Genomic DNA, 13,317 nt, shown 5'->3' with positions numbered 1-13,317 from the left:
GTGTCTGTATCTGTGTGTGTGGTGTGTGTGTCCGTGTGTGTGACTGTGTGTCTGTGTGGTTGTGTGTGTGTGGGTGTGCGTCTGTGTGTTTGTGTGGTGTGTGTGTGTTCGCCGTCCTCACCTACCCTTCCCCCGCCTCCTGTCCCCGGGTGGGCTCCGGCACCGACCATTAACCCGATTATCTCTGCCCTCCGGCATCCAATGAGCGGAGCAGGTGGGTGAGGCGGGCCAGCTGAACTCCCCTTCACCCGGGTCGCCGGTTCTAACAAAGACCCCCTCCCTCCCTTCCTTCACTTTGTCCTCGCTGCCCAGCACCTTTTCAACCCCTCCTCGTTTTCCTTTCGCCGCCGGCCATCCCATCTCGGGAGTAAGCTACCCCCACCCCGGCCGCTGGTGTGAACACTAACCTCCCGCATTGTTCTGGGCTGTCGAAGCCGGCCAGCCGCTGCAGAGGACGGAGTCTTTCCTCCCCGTCCCCCCGAGCGCAGCGCTTCGGACTGATGGGGCTGCTGGGCAGGACAGATGAGCCCTATCCGATGGATTGTAATGTGTTCGAGAAGATTAAATTAGTAATTTGTGTGTTGACTTTTAATTCTTCTTCCCCGCCCCCCCGCCAGACATCACGGAGCCGCAGCCGCTCCCCCCGGTCAAAATCAGAGTCCGGCCCATGTGTACTGTACCCCCGCAGAATCCTTTCCGTGCAGGCATTCGTAGTAGAAAAACTCCACACAAAGACTGACAGAGTGTGCAGACGACAAACGGCATTTATTTTTAAAAAGTGTAGTAATATTGAGACGGAATTGAACGGAGCAGCTCCTGAGTGTGAGGTGATCTCCGTCTTCGCGAGACAGCACCGAGCAAACCCGCCACCCGGAGCAGCAAATAGCACACGGAACCGGCCCTTTGGCCCATCATGTCCGTACTAACCATGCTAACTCTCCACACAGGTCGGTAAAGAAGGCTCGCAGAATTTTGCCTCCGTCAGCTGAGTGTAAGAATCAGAAAGGTATTTCTCAGCTTGATCAAAATCTGGTCAGGCCACACGTGAAGGATTGAAAAAATTAACTTTATTTGTCACGCTGCATCAAACTGTCCGGTGAAAGTCATTGTTTGCATCAGTGACTGACACGGTCCCGGGTGTGCTGGGGGCAGCCGGTGAGTGTCACCAACATCTCACTAACGGGTGTACGTTCCGTGGACGGGACCCACGGGATCACAGGGAGAACGTGTGACAGTGACGGGAATTGAACCTGGGTCGTTGTCACTGAAGTGTTAGACTAACCGGGCCACCCCATCCGGAGTGCTGTATGCAGTTTTAGACACCTCCAGAGGGCCTGCGTTCTAATCCCAGCTGCCCCACACAGAGTCCTAACCCGCCATTCTCCCCCATCCCCCTGTTCACATGCCTCGCTCAGTGTCTCTTAAACGTTGCTGAATTTGAAGCTGCCCTACAAGCCTCACACCATCCTGACTCGAAAATATATTACCACTGCTTCACTGTGAGTGAATCCCTCGCTCCTCAGCAGCCCTGTGACTGAATCACTCCCTCCCCAGCAGCCCTGTGACTGAATCACTCCCTCCCCAGCAGCAGTGTGAGTGAATCACTCCCTCCCCAGCAGCCCTGGGACTGAATCACTCCCTCCCCAGCAGCCCTGGGACTGAATCACTCCCTCCCCAGCAGCCCTGGGACTGAATCACTCCCTCCCCAGCAGCCCTGTGACTGAATCACTCCCTCCCCAGCAGCAGTGTGAGTGAATCCCTCCCTCCCCAGCAGCCCTGTGACTGAATCACTCCCTCCCCAGCAGCCCTGTGACTGAATCACTCCGCAGCAGCCCTGTGAGTGAATCACTCCCTCCCCAGCAGCCCTGTGAGTGAATCACTCCCTCCCCAGCAGCCCTGTGAGTGAATCACTCGCTCCCCAGCAGCAGTGTGAGTGAATCACTCCCTCCCCAGCAGCCCTGTGAGTGAATCACTCCCTCCCCAGCAGCCCTGTGAGTGAATCACTCCCTCCCCAGCAGTGTGAGTGAATCACTCGCTCCCCAGCAGCCCTGTGAGTGAATCACTCAATCCCCAGCAGCAGTGTGAGTGAATCACTCCCTCCCCAGCAGCCCTGTGAGTGAATCACCAACTCCCCAGCAACCCTGTGAGTGAATCACTCCCTCCCCAGCAGCAGTGTGAGTGAATCACTCCCTCCCCAGCAGCACTGTGGGTCTGCACACATTTCAAAGACTGCAATGGCTCAGAAAGGTATTTCTTGGAGCCATCTGACGAGGCAATTAAACACTGGCTCAGCCTGTGCCCCCTGAGTTCATTAAAGATCAGTGATAGCTGGGTTGTGATGAGCTGAAGGGACAGTCTCCAGCTGTGGCTCTGTATACAGGCTCTCCGCCATTCAATACACGAGGCAGTGGTTGAATTCAGCACCATCTTGCAGTCTATTGTTGCTTATCACCATGCATCTAAACACACAGACCAGGAGCAGGACGAGTCCACTCGACCTCCGCAGTCCTGTGCTTTCATTCTGTCAGATGACTGTTAACCTCAATCACACATTTCCCTCCTCTTGGCCCCCTCCCCGGTGATCTTTCTCACCCCTCCCTTTCCCCAAAGAATCCACTTCTCTCTACCTTAAACATTCTAGATACTGGAGGGGAAGAAGCTGCCCCTGAATCGTTGAGCATGGGTCTTCAGGCTCCTGTACCTCCTCCCTGATGGTGGTATGAGAAGGGTAAATCACCGATGGTGAGGGTCTTCAGTCATGGATGCTACTTTCTTGACTCACTGGCTTTTGAAGGTTGTGCCCCTGATGGATCGGACTGAGTCTACAACCCTCTGCAAACCCTTTGTGATCCTGAGCACTGGAGCCTCCACACCAGGCAGGGAAGAAAACGGTCGGAATGTTCCCCACAGTAAAAATGTAGGAATTTGCTATTGTGTTTGGTGACGTACCAAATCTCAAACTCCTAATCAAGTATAGCTGCTGGCATGCATTCTTCATGATTGCATCAATGTGTTAAAACAGTGAGGAAACACCCACCCCACGGGATTTTGCACACTTCAATCCTGCCCACTCCCCACTCCTGGAAACCCCAGCAAACACAGACCTAGCCTGTCCAATCTTTCCTCATGGGACAATCCACCCATTCCAGGCATCAGTCCAGTGAACCTTCTCTGAACCGCTACCAAGCTAATCTTTAATCTTAACGTCAGACTTGGGAGCCAGGGGAATCTGGAAATGCCCTCATTCTGGGACGATGGGTTCTCCATTACGACCTCAAACCGGCTTTGGAATTGGTTTATTATTATCACATTCCAGTGGAAAGTTTGGTCTGCACACTGTTCCTACAGATCAAATCATTACGCCGTGCCTTGAGGCAGTCAAGAAAGAAGGAGTGGGGTTATTTGTCTCAGGTATGTCGAAGCATTGGACCATACAGTGAAATGCATCGTTTGTGGTGCTGACCAGCACGGTCCGACGATGTGCTGGGCAGTCCACAGGCGTTGCCACGTCCACAACTCATTCACCCTAACCCATACATCTGCTGAGTGTGGGAAGAAAGCTAAGGTTACAGGGAGAAGGTACAATCTTACAGACAGTAGAGAAACTCAGACCCTGATTTCTGGCCATGCAGTAGTGCCACGCCGACCACTACACTGTTGTGCCTATCTGACCAGGCAAAACAATAACAGAATGCAGACAATACACATCAAAGTTGCTGGTGAACGCAGCAGGCTAGGCAGTATTTCTAGGAAGAGGTACAGTCGACGTTTCAGGCCGAGACCCTTCATCAGGACCCACTATTGAACCTCCTGACGAAGGGTCTCGGACTGAAACGTCGACTGTACCTCTTCCTAGAGATGCTGCCTGGCCTGCTGCATTCACCAGCAACTTTGATGTGTGTTGCTTGAATTTCCAGCATCTGCAGAATTGCTCTTGTTTACAGAATGCAGAATAAAGTATAACCGAGGAGGTGCAGTGTAGGTAAACAATAAGGTGCAAGATCAGAAGGAGGTACATTGCGAGGTCAAGAGCACATTTCGTTCCCCTTTACACTTGTATACTGGCAATGACATTAAACTATCTTGAATCTTGTCCTACCAGAGGAGGTTCAATAGTGGGATAGAAGCTGTCTTTGAGCCTGCTAGTACCTGCTTTCAGACTTTTATGTCACCTGCCAATCTGGAGGGGGGGGTCTCTTGGTTATGGTGACTTCAGGAGAAGGAAGCCAGAGATCTATGAGCCCGTCCTCATCGGAGAGTCGAAGGTGGAGAGGGTCAGCTACAGGTATATGGAGGAATTTAAGGTGGGGGGTTATATAGAAGGCAGGGTTTGAGGGTCGGCACAACATTGTGGGCTGAAGGGCCTGTACTGTGCTGTACTATTCTATGTCCTATGCAAGTTTGGGTTCTTCCGTGTTATTATTTCAGAGGACCTGTCCTGAGCACTGGACAAGCGTAATTACAAAGAAAGCACGGCAGAAAGTCTGCTTCCTTCGGAGCTTGCAAAGATTCAGTGTGACATCTAAAGCTTTGACAAATCTGTATAGTTGTGTAGTGGAGTGTATTGACCAGCTGCATCACAGCCGTGTGGAGACATCAATGCCTTGAACTGAAAGTTCTGCAAAGAGTGGTGGATGCGGCCCAGTCCATCATGGGCGAATCCATCACCAGCACGAGTGAGCATTGTCACAGGAAAGCAGCATCCATTGTCGGGGACCTCCACTACACAGGATACACTCTCTTCTGTCTTCTCACTGCTGCCAGCAGGAAGGAGGTACAGGAGCCTCAGGACTCACATCACCAGGTTCAGGAACAGTTATTACCCCTCAATCATCAGCCCTTTGAACTAAAGGGGAATAACTTCACTTGCCCCATTATTGAAATGTTCTCAGTATGCAAAAGACAGCAAGCTGCAAATAGAGAAAAAAAATAATAAGTGGTCAATAAATGTCAAGAACACAAGCTGTAGAATCCTTAAGTGTGAGTCCATAGATTGTGGAATGGTTTGTGTTGGGTTGAGTGAAGTTACCTCTCTGGTTCTAGAGCATGATGGTTGAGGGGTAATAACTGTTCTTAAACTGGTGATGTGGGACTTGGAGGTTCCTGTACCTCCTTCCTGATGGCAGCAGGCAGAATAGAGTGTTACAGTAACAGAGAAAGTGCAGCACAGGCAGACAGCGATGTGCAAGGGCCATAGCAATGTAGATTGTGAGGTCAAGAGTCCATCTCATTGTACAAGGAAACCATTCAATAATCGGATAACAGCACGATAGAAGCTTGCTGCTATGTGCTTTCAGGCTTTTGAACCTTCTGCCTGATGGGAAAGGGGAGAAGAGGTGAGTCCATCTGGGGTGGTGTGGTCCGCCTAGTCTCTGATTGTGCTGGCTGCTTTCCTGAGACAGTGACAAGTGTAGACAGAGTCCATGGAGGGGAGGCTGGTTTCCGTGATGTGCTGAGCTGTGTCCACGGCTCTCTGTGGTTTCTCGTGTTACAGGCAAAGCAGTTGCCGTAAGAAGACGTGATGCATCCAGACAAGGCAGGCACTTTCTGTGGTGTGTCTGTAAAAGTTGCTGAGGTCATTGGGGTCATACCAAATTTCTTTAACCTCCTAAGGAAGTAGAGCTGCTGGTGAGCTTTCTTGGCCAATATGTATAGATTGTGAAGAAAAGATAGGTAGAGGGAAGGCTGTCAAACATAAGAGGGAGTGCTCTTAAGGTAAAATGAAGGCAATTTTAAGGGAATCTGAGGAGTAGGTTTTCCATACAGATATCAGGAACATCCTGTCAGAGGATGTGGTGGTGGAACAAATGTGCCCAGTTTTGCCCCCTGACCCCGGAAAGGGCACCTTTGCCACTGGGGGAGTGCAGGGAAGATCCACCTGACCAGGTGGGTGGGGGTGGGGTGGATGAAGAGACATTTAGACCCTCATTTGAATAGGAAATGTATAGAAGGATATGGGCCAGTGCGATTGGTGGAGATGGGCATTATTCCACTGCAATGTCTCACTGTTATAAAGGACAGCTCTCCTGCGTGATCGTCGCTGTTCATCTCGGTCCTATTTCCCTGCCCTTGCCCTCAATATCCAGAAATCTGTCAACTACTGATCCTAGTGTCAGAGCCTCCGGGGAGAGAGTCCTCCAGCTGAAGAGGCCCCTCTCTGTTCTTGTTGCGAATGGCCAGCCCCTCAGTCTAAGACGGGACTCTGGGTCCTAGACCCTCCTAGCCCGGGGGAGACATCCTCCCCACCAGAAGTCCCAACGGGATCTCCCGTGTTTTTCCTAAACCCAGTCCCTGTCACCTCGATCTCTCTTCAAACCCGTTGTCACTGGACTCCCACCCTCCTGGTCTGGTGGGTCTTCATTGCACTCCCTCAGTGGCAAAGATGTCCTTTCCTGGGTCAGGGGGCAGAACTGGGCACAGACCGTGCAGTGCACTCTCACCAGGGCTCCGGGTGAATGACTGAAATAGAAATCTGGAGGCAAAATCTATCAGAGTAGCGAAGGGAGAGAGGGGAGGAGGAGGAGGATAAAGAGAGAGGAGATGTTGGAAGGTGAGGGAGAGGGAGCAAGGGTGAGGGGGTGGGATCGGGGAGAAATGAGGTGCAAGGATGTAGAGGTGAGGTGAGGGAGGGGTGAGGGGTGTGTCAAGAGTGAGGGAGAGGTGAGGTGAAGGATGAGTAGAGCAGTGAGAGAGAGGACATGAGACTAGGGAAAATGAGATTGTGGGGGTTAAGGAGATGGGGAGAAATGCCTTCAGGTCTGTGGGTGGAAGAGGTGTTGGCTTGTGGTGGGACAGTGAGATGAGGGGGCCGGTGGGTGGGTAAAGTGAACAGTGAGGATTGGCGGGTATGGTGGACTGGGCCATCCCCTCCCTGGGGTGGGAACCCATGCGAGATGGCTGTGGGTCATCTCCCCCCACCTCACCTCACCTCTCCCTCCCTCTTGACCCTCCCCCTCATCTCACCTCTACCTCCCCATTCCTCATCTTTTGCTGATCCCCACCTCTTCCCCCCTCTCCCTCACCTTTCCCTCTTCCCCCCTCTCTCTCACCTTCCCCTCTCCCCCCTCTCTCTCACCTTCCCCTCTCCTCTCTCTCTCTCCAGGAACGGGAAGTGTTTAGCGTGAGGAACAAAACGAGCAGAATGCAGCAATCTAAGTTCAAAGCAAGGCCGCGTGAGAGGGCATTGCGGGGTTAATGCTGGTCACGGCGATGGAGGTGATGTCACTTAGAGGGCAGGGGGCCGTGTGTGACTGGTGAAACCTCTGTTCATTCTGGATGGGGGTGGGGAGTGGAGAGAGGGCTACAGGGTGGGATGAAGCCATCAAGATCTGCCAATGGTGGAAAGAGACCTGGAAAGCATTAGCTGTGTGGGTAACTGTTTAATACCAATGGAATCTAAACAGCAGCACTGAATTAGCCACATGTGTGTTTAATACTGGTCTGAAAATTCTTCCTGTAAGAAGCCATTAGTAATTGTGAGAAAACCCCTCCTACAGCACAGTCCTCTCTCCTCACTGTCCCTCCCACAGTGCTCCCTCCTCTGCCCTCTACCCTCGCCTCCCACAGCGCTCCCTCCTCAACACTCCTGTCTCTTCACCATCCCTCCTCTGCCCTCTATCCTCGCCTCCTACAGTCCTCCCTCTTCAACAACACTCCTCTCTCTTCACTGTCCCTCCCACAGCGCTCCCTCCTCAACACTCCTCTCTCCTCACCATCCCCCCTGAGGTGCGGCCCTGTATCCTCGCCTCCCACAGTCCTCCCTCTTCAATACTCCTCTCTCCTCACCGTCCCTCCCACAGTGCTCCCTCCTCTGCCCTCTATCCTCACCTCCCACAGCGCCCCCTCCTCAACACTCCTCTCTCTTCAACATCCCTCCTGAGGTGCGGCCCTCTACCCTCACCTCCCACAGCGCCCCCTCCTCAACACTCCTCTCTCTTCAACATCCCTCCTGAGGTGCGGCCCTCTACCCTCACCTCCCACAGTGCTCCCTCCTCTGCCCTCTATCCTCACCTCCCATAGTTCTCCCTCCTCAACACTCCTTTCTCCTCACTGTCCCGCCTGAGGCATGACCCTCTATCCTCGCCTCCCACCAAATTTCACATCACATGCGGGTGATAATGAACCTGATTCTGAATCACCCCGCCGTCACAGCATGGGCCCCTCAGAATCAGGTCTAATATCACTGGCATATGCTGTGAAGTTCGATTTGCACCAGCAGTATATTGCAATACATTAAAAATCTAAATTACAATAAAAAATATCTTATTAAATTAAATAAGTAGTGCAAAAATTCTGAGGTAGTGTTCATGGGTTCAGTGTCCATTCAGAAATCTGATGGCGGAGGGGAAGAAGCTGTTCCTGAACATTGAGTGTGGGTTTTCAGGCTCCTGTCCCTCTTTGGTGGTAACAATGAGAAAAGGGCAAGTCCTGGGGAATGGGGGTCCTCAGTGATAGATGCCTCCTTTTTGAGACATCGCCACCCCTCCCAAAGCACTCCGTTTCACCACCCCTCACGCAATGCGACACTCCCTCCTCGCTGGTGTGAGAGTGAGGAGAGGCTGAGTGCAGGGGGACAGCTGTGCGTTTGCTGCCAGCACAGCTGCAGAGTGTGGGGGCCAGGCTTCCATCCCGTTCTGCTCAGATCATCCCAAGGACAAGAGGCCAGATTAGACCCAGGAACAGGCTCCCAGCTCAGGGACAAACTGGCCCACTCCAATATCCCAGGCAGGAACGTGGGATCGGTAGGAAGGAGGAGAGTCGGTAGGAAAGTGGGGAGAGTCGGTAGGAACATGGAGAGAGTCAGTAGGAAAGTGGAGAGAGTCAGTAGGAAAGTGGGCAGAATAGAATGGGACACAGTTCACGTCTCTGATAATTGGTTTGTTACTGTCCCATGATCGAGATACATTGACTGTGTACATACATCTACTGATGCTTCCGGACACATCTTCAGTGATGTTCCTGGAATCATCGGGTGTTTCAGGTCTTTCAACATCATACAACCTCCTCCAGGTGACCCAGCTGATCAGACCCCAGCTTGTGTCCAGATGGCTAGCTACTTATGACTCCATGGCTCCCCTCTTTTGAGCCACAGCCATCTTGAGGCCCTCTCTGCCGCATCGGTGGTACTGCGGATGGCTCTCCTCTTCCTCTCTCCCTCGATGCTCAAAATGCTGAAGGCTCTAGCTAAGGAACGGGCTGCGAATCCCCGACAACCAACCTCCATCGGGAGACACCTCGTTCTCCAACCAGCCTGCTGACAGTTGCTGACCAGTCCTGAGTACTTGGAGAGTTTCCTTTCAAAGGCCTCTTCCAAGCTATCTTCCTTTGGTTCTTCGAGTAAGATGTTTTGGAGCCTTCCTTCTCCGAACCATTCAGCTGCGATACTGACAATAATTGCTGTCATGGCTTGCAGCTTCCTATCAACCCCTCCCTTCACCGTTGCCTCCAGAATTTGGTTGACATCTTCATCAAACTGCTTCCACAGTGAAGTCATGTTAGCTGCAGGCCATTTGATCCGCCTCCCGTTAGACTTCATGTTAGAGGGATTAGTTTGCAACACTTGGAGGTGAAAAGCTTCTCCCATGCAGACAGATCATCCCATTAATACGTACATCGTGGTTGTAGAAAGGGAAAACAGAATACTACAGAGAGTGCAGTGTAAGCAGACAAATAAGGCACAAGGGCCACAACAAGGTAGGCTGGGAGATCAAAAGTTCATTTTTAGTGTGTGAGAGGTCTGTTAACAGCAGCATAGAAGCTGTCCTCGAGTTTGGTGCTTCATGATTTTGTATCTGTTCAATGGGAGAGGGGAGAATGTCCGTGGTGGGAGGGGTCCTTGAGAATGCTGGCTGCTTTACCGAGGCAGTGGTAGTGTGTGTGGCACAGGCTTGGCGGGCCAGTGCTGGATGAAATTAATTCCCCAAACTGTCTGTTCACTGGGCTGTGGTATCTTCTTGGCCACAATCGCCCTCCCAGCTAGGAACAGATGCCACCAGCCCAGTGGACTTGGCCAACTCTATCACAGGCAAGGCCCCCCTCGCCACTGAGCACATCTACAAGCTGCCTCTGACATCAAGGACCCCCTCTCTTCTTGCTGCTGCCATTGGGAAGGAGGTACAGAGGCTTTAGGCCCCACGCCACCAGGTTCAGGAACAGTTATTACTCCTCAACCAGTGTGAATAACTTCACTCACCCCAACACTGAACTGACTCCGCAACCTATGGATCAATTTCAAAGACTCCACAACTCGTGTTCTCAATATTATTTACTATTTATTTATTTGTTTGCGTGTTTATTTTTATCATTATTGTGTTTCTGTTCTGTATTTGCACACAAGTAGTCTTCTTTTGCACATTGTTTGTATTTCATTGATTCTATTGTAGTTCTTTGTGAATGCCCACAAGGAAAAGAATCTCAGGGCAGCACATAGTGAGATTGTTAATAAATTGACAACCTCAGCAGGCCCTGCTCGCTTTGGCTGGGATTGGGTCTTGCTGAGGGCCTCTTGAACGAGTTGGTTTCTCTGGAGCGACAGAAGCTGATGGAGGTTTACAGGATTAGGAGAGGCAGACAGAGAGTAGAGAGATGGTTTCCTTTTCCCAGGGAGTAAATGTCTAATACCAGAGGCCATTTGTTTAAGGTGAGAGGGGGTTAGGAGATGCGAGGGGCAAGTTTACATAGAGTGGTGTGTGCCTGGAATGTGCTGCCTGGGGTGGTGGTCGAGGCCAATAGAGGTGTTTAAGAGGGTCTTCAACAGACATAGGTGGGCAGGGAATGGAGGAATTCATCTTCACAAGTATTTAATTAGTTTTATATCCTGGGCTGAAGGACTGGACTGTTCTGCATACTATGTAACTGGTGTCCAGAGAGTTAGCCATTGTCTCCTGCAAGGAATATCGACCCAGTCCCAGCACAGAGGCCCTTCAGTCCATCTACACTGAATCTAGTGGTGACCCCCAGGGCTCAACGCTGGGCCCATTGGTATTTATCATCTATATCGATGACTCAGATGAAAATGCTCAAAATAAGGCATGCAAGGTGCTGGGCAAACTTAGCAGGTCAGGCAGCATCTGTGGAGATGGATAAACAGTCAGTGCTTCAGGCCAATTCTCTTCATCGTGGCTGGAAAGGAAAGGGGAAGATGCCAGAATAGAAAGGTGGAGGAGGGGGAGGAGGACCAGCAAGAAGGTGAGTCCCTCTCGTCCTCACCTACCACCCCTCGAGCCACCCACATCCAACACATCATCTTCCACAACTTCCACCATCTCCAAAGGAATCCTACCATCAAACACATCTTTACCCAACCCCTCCAAAGAAGAGGGAAGATATGGTGTGGTTAATAAGATTGCAGATGATACTAAGACAGGTGGTGTCATCGATAGGGAAGATGGTTATCAGGGTCTACAGAGGGATCTTAATTGGCTGGGCAAGTGGGCTGAGGAATGGCAAATCGAGTTTAATTCAGACAAGTGCAAGGTGTTATATTTTAAGAATCATAGACATAGACATAGACATACTTTATTGATCCCGAGGGAAATTGAGTTTTGTTACAGCTGCACCAACCAAGAATAGAGCATAAATATAGCAATACAAAAACTACAAACAATCAAACAACAATATGCAAACTATGCCAGATGTAAAATAAGTCCAGGACCAGCCCATTGGCTCAGGGTGTCTGACCCTCCACGGGAGGAGCTGCAAAGTTCGATGGCCACAGGCAGGAACGACCTCCCATGACGCCCAGTGTTGATTCTTTGTGGAATATGGCCGGAGTCCAACAGCAAAAAGTTCAATATCCGGGCTACAAACACATTCCTCGATCGTAATATGACCAGGATTGCACCATCCGTTGTTAACCAGAACAAGGCAGGACTTTCACAGTGAACGACAAGGCGTATAAGTATTGTAGAACATGGGCACCTAGGCTTGCAGATTAATGGTTCTGTGAAAGTGGCGACACAGGTAGACAGGGTGGTGAAGAAAGCTGTAGCTGTGCTGCTCTTCATTAGTCAGGGCACCAAGTATAGAAGTTGGGATGCTCTATTACAACCGGACAATTGTGAGGCCGCAATTGGAATATTATCTTCAGTTTTGGTCACCTGCTATCAGGACGTTGCATTAAGCTGGAAAGCGTGCAGAGATTTATGAGGATATTGCCAGGACTCAAGGGACTGGCTTATGGAGCACTGAACATTACATGTCCTTCAGTCCACCCCACCACACCCCACAGACCTCAGATCTTTTTTCTTTCGTCCATGGGCCTATCTAAGAGTCTCTTAAATGTTCTTAATGTATCTGCCTCTATCACCGCACCTGGCTCTTACCACTCGCTGTGTAAAAAAAACATCCCCAAATCATTCTGTGTGATATCATCCCAAAACTTTCCTCCAATCACCTTATATTACCCATTTCCAGCCTGGGAAAAAGGTGTTGGCTGTCCACTCGATCTATACCTCATCATCTTACACACCTCTATCAAGTCTCCTCTCATCCCCCTTCACTCCAAAGAGAAAATTAGATTATGAGGACATGCAGTCCTCTTTTATTGTCATTTAGTACTGCATGCATTAAGAAATGATACAATTTATTTCTCCAGAATGATATCACAGAAACACAAGACAAACCAAGACTAAAAAAACTGACAAAAACCACATAATTATAACATATAGTTACAACAGTGCAAAACAATACTGTAATTTGATGAAGAACAGACCATGGGCACGTAAAAAAAAGTCTCAAAGTCTTTCGAAAGTCCCATCATCTCACGCAGATGGTTGAAGGGAGAAGCACAGTAACGGCAGCGAAGCGGGCATTTCAGAAGTTTCTCCAGGTGTTCCTCCATGCTTCTCATGTCTGTCTCCATCAAATCAGGATTATGCACGGCATCCTACTTCACAGATACGATATCATTCAGAACGGCTGCGCGTGCTGCATCGCGTCGCCATCTTCTCCTCCCCTCCCCAGCTCGCTCAGCCTTTCCACACAAGACATGCCCTCTAATCCTGGCAAACCTCCTCTGCACCCTCTCCAAAGCTTCCACATCCTTCCTATAATGAGGTGACCAGAACTGAAGACAATACTCCAAGTGTGGTCTCACCAGAGTTCATAGAGCTGTAACACTATCTTACAGCTCTTGAACCCAATCAGGGTTTAAGGTGAGAGGGGAGAGATTTAACAGGATGCAAAGGGGCAACATTATTTATCCAGAGGGTGGTCAGTATATGGAACTGAGCAAGTGGCTGAGGCGGGTACATTAACAACATTTCAAAGTTCAAAGTAAATTTATTATCAAAGTACATATATGTCACCATATACAAC

The sequence above is a fragment of the Mobula hypostoma genome, chromosome 2 (assembly GCF_963921235.1).
Source record: "Mobula hypostoma chromosome 2, sMobHyp1.1, whole genome shotgun sequence".
NCBI lineage: Eukaryota > Metazoa > Chordata > Chondrichthyes > Myliobatiformes > Myliobatidae > Mobula > Mobula hypostoma.
Note: the sequence above shows the minus strand (reverse complement) of the source record.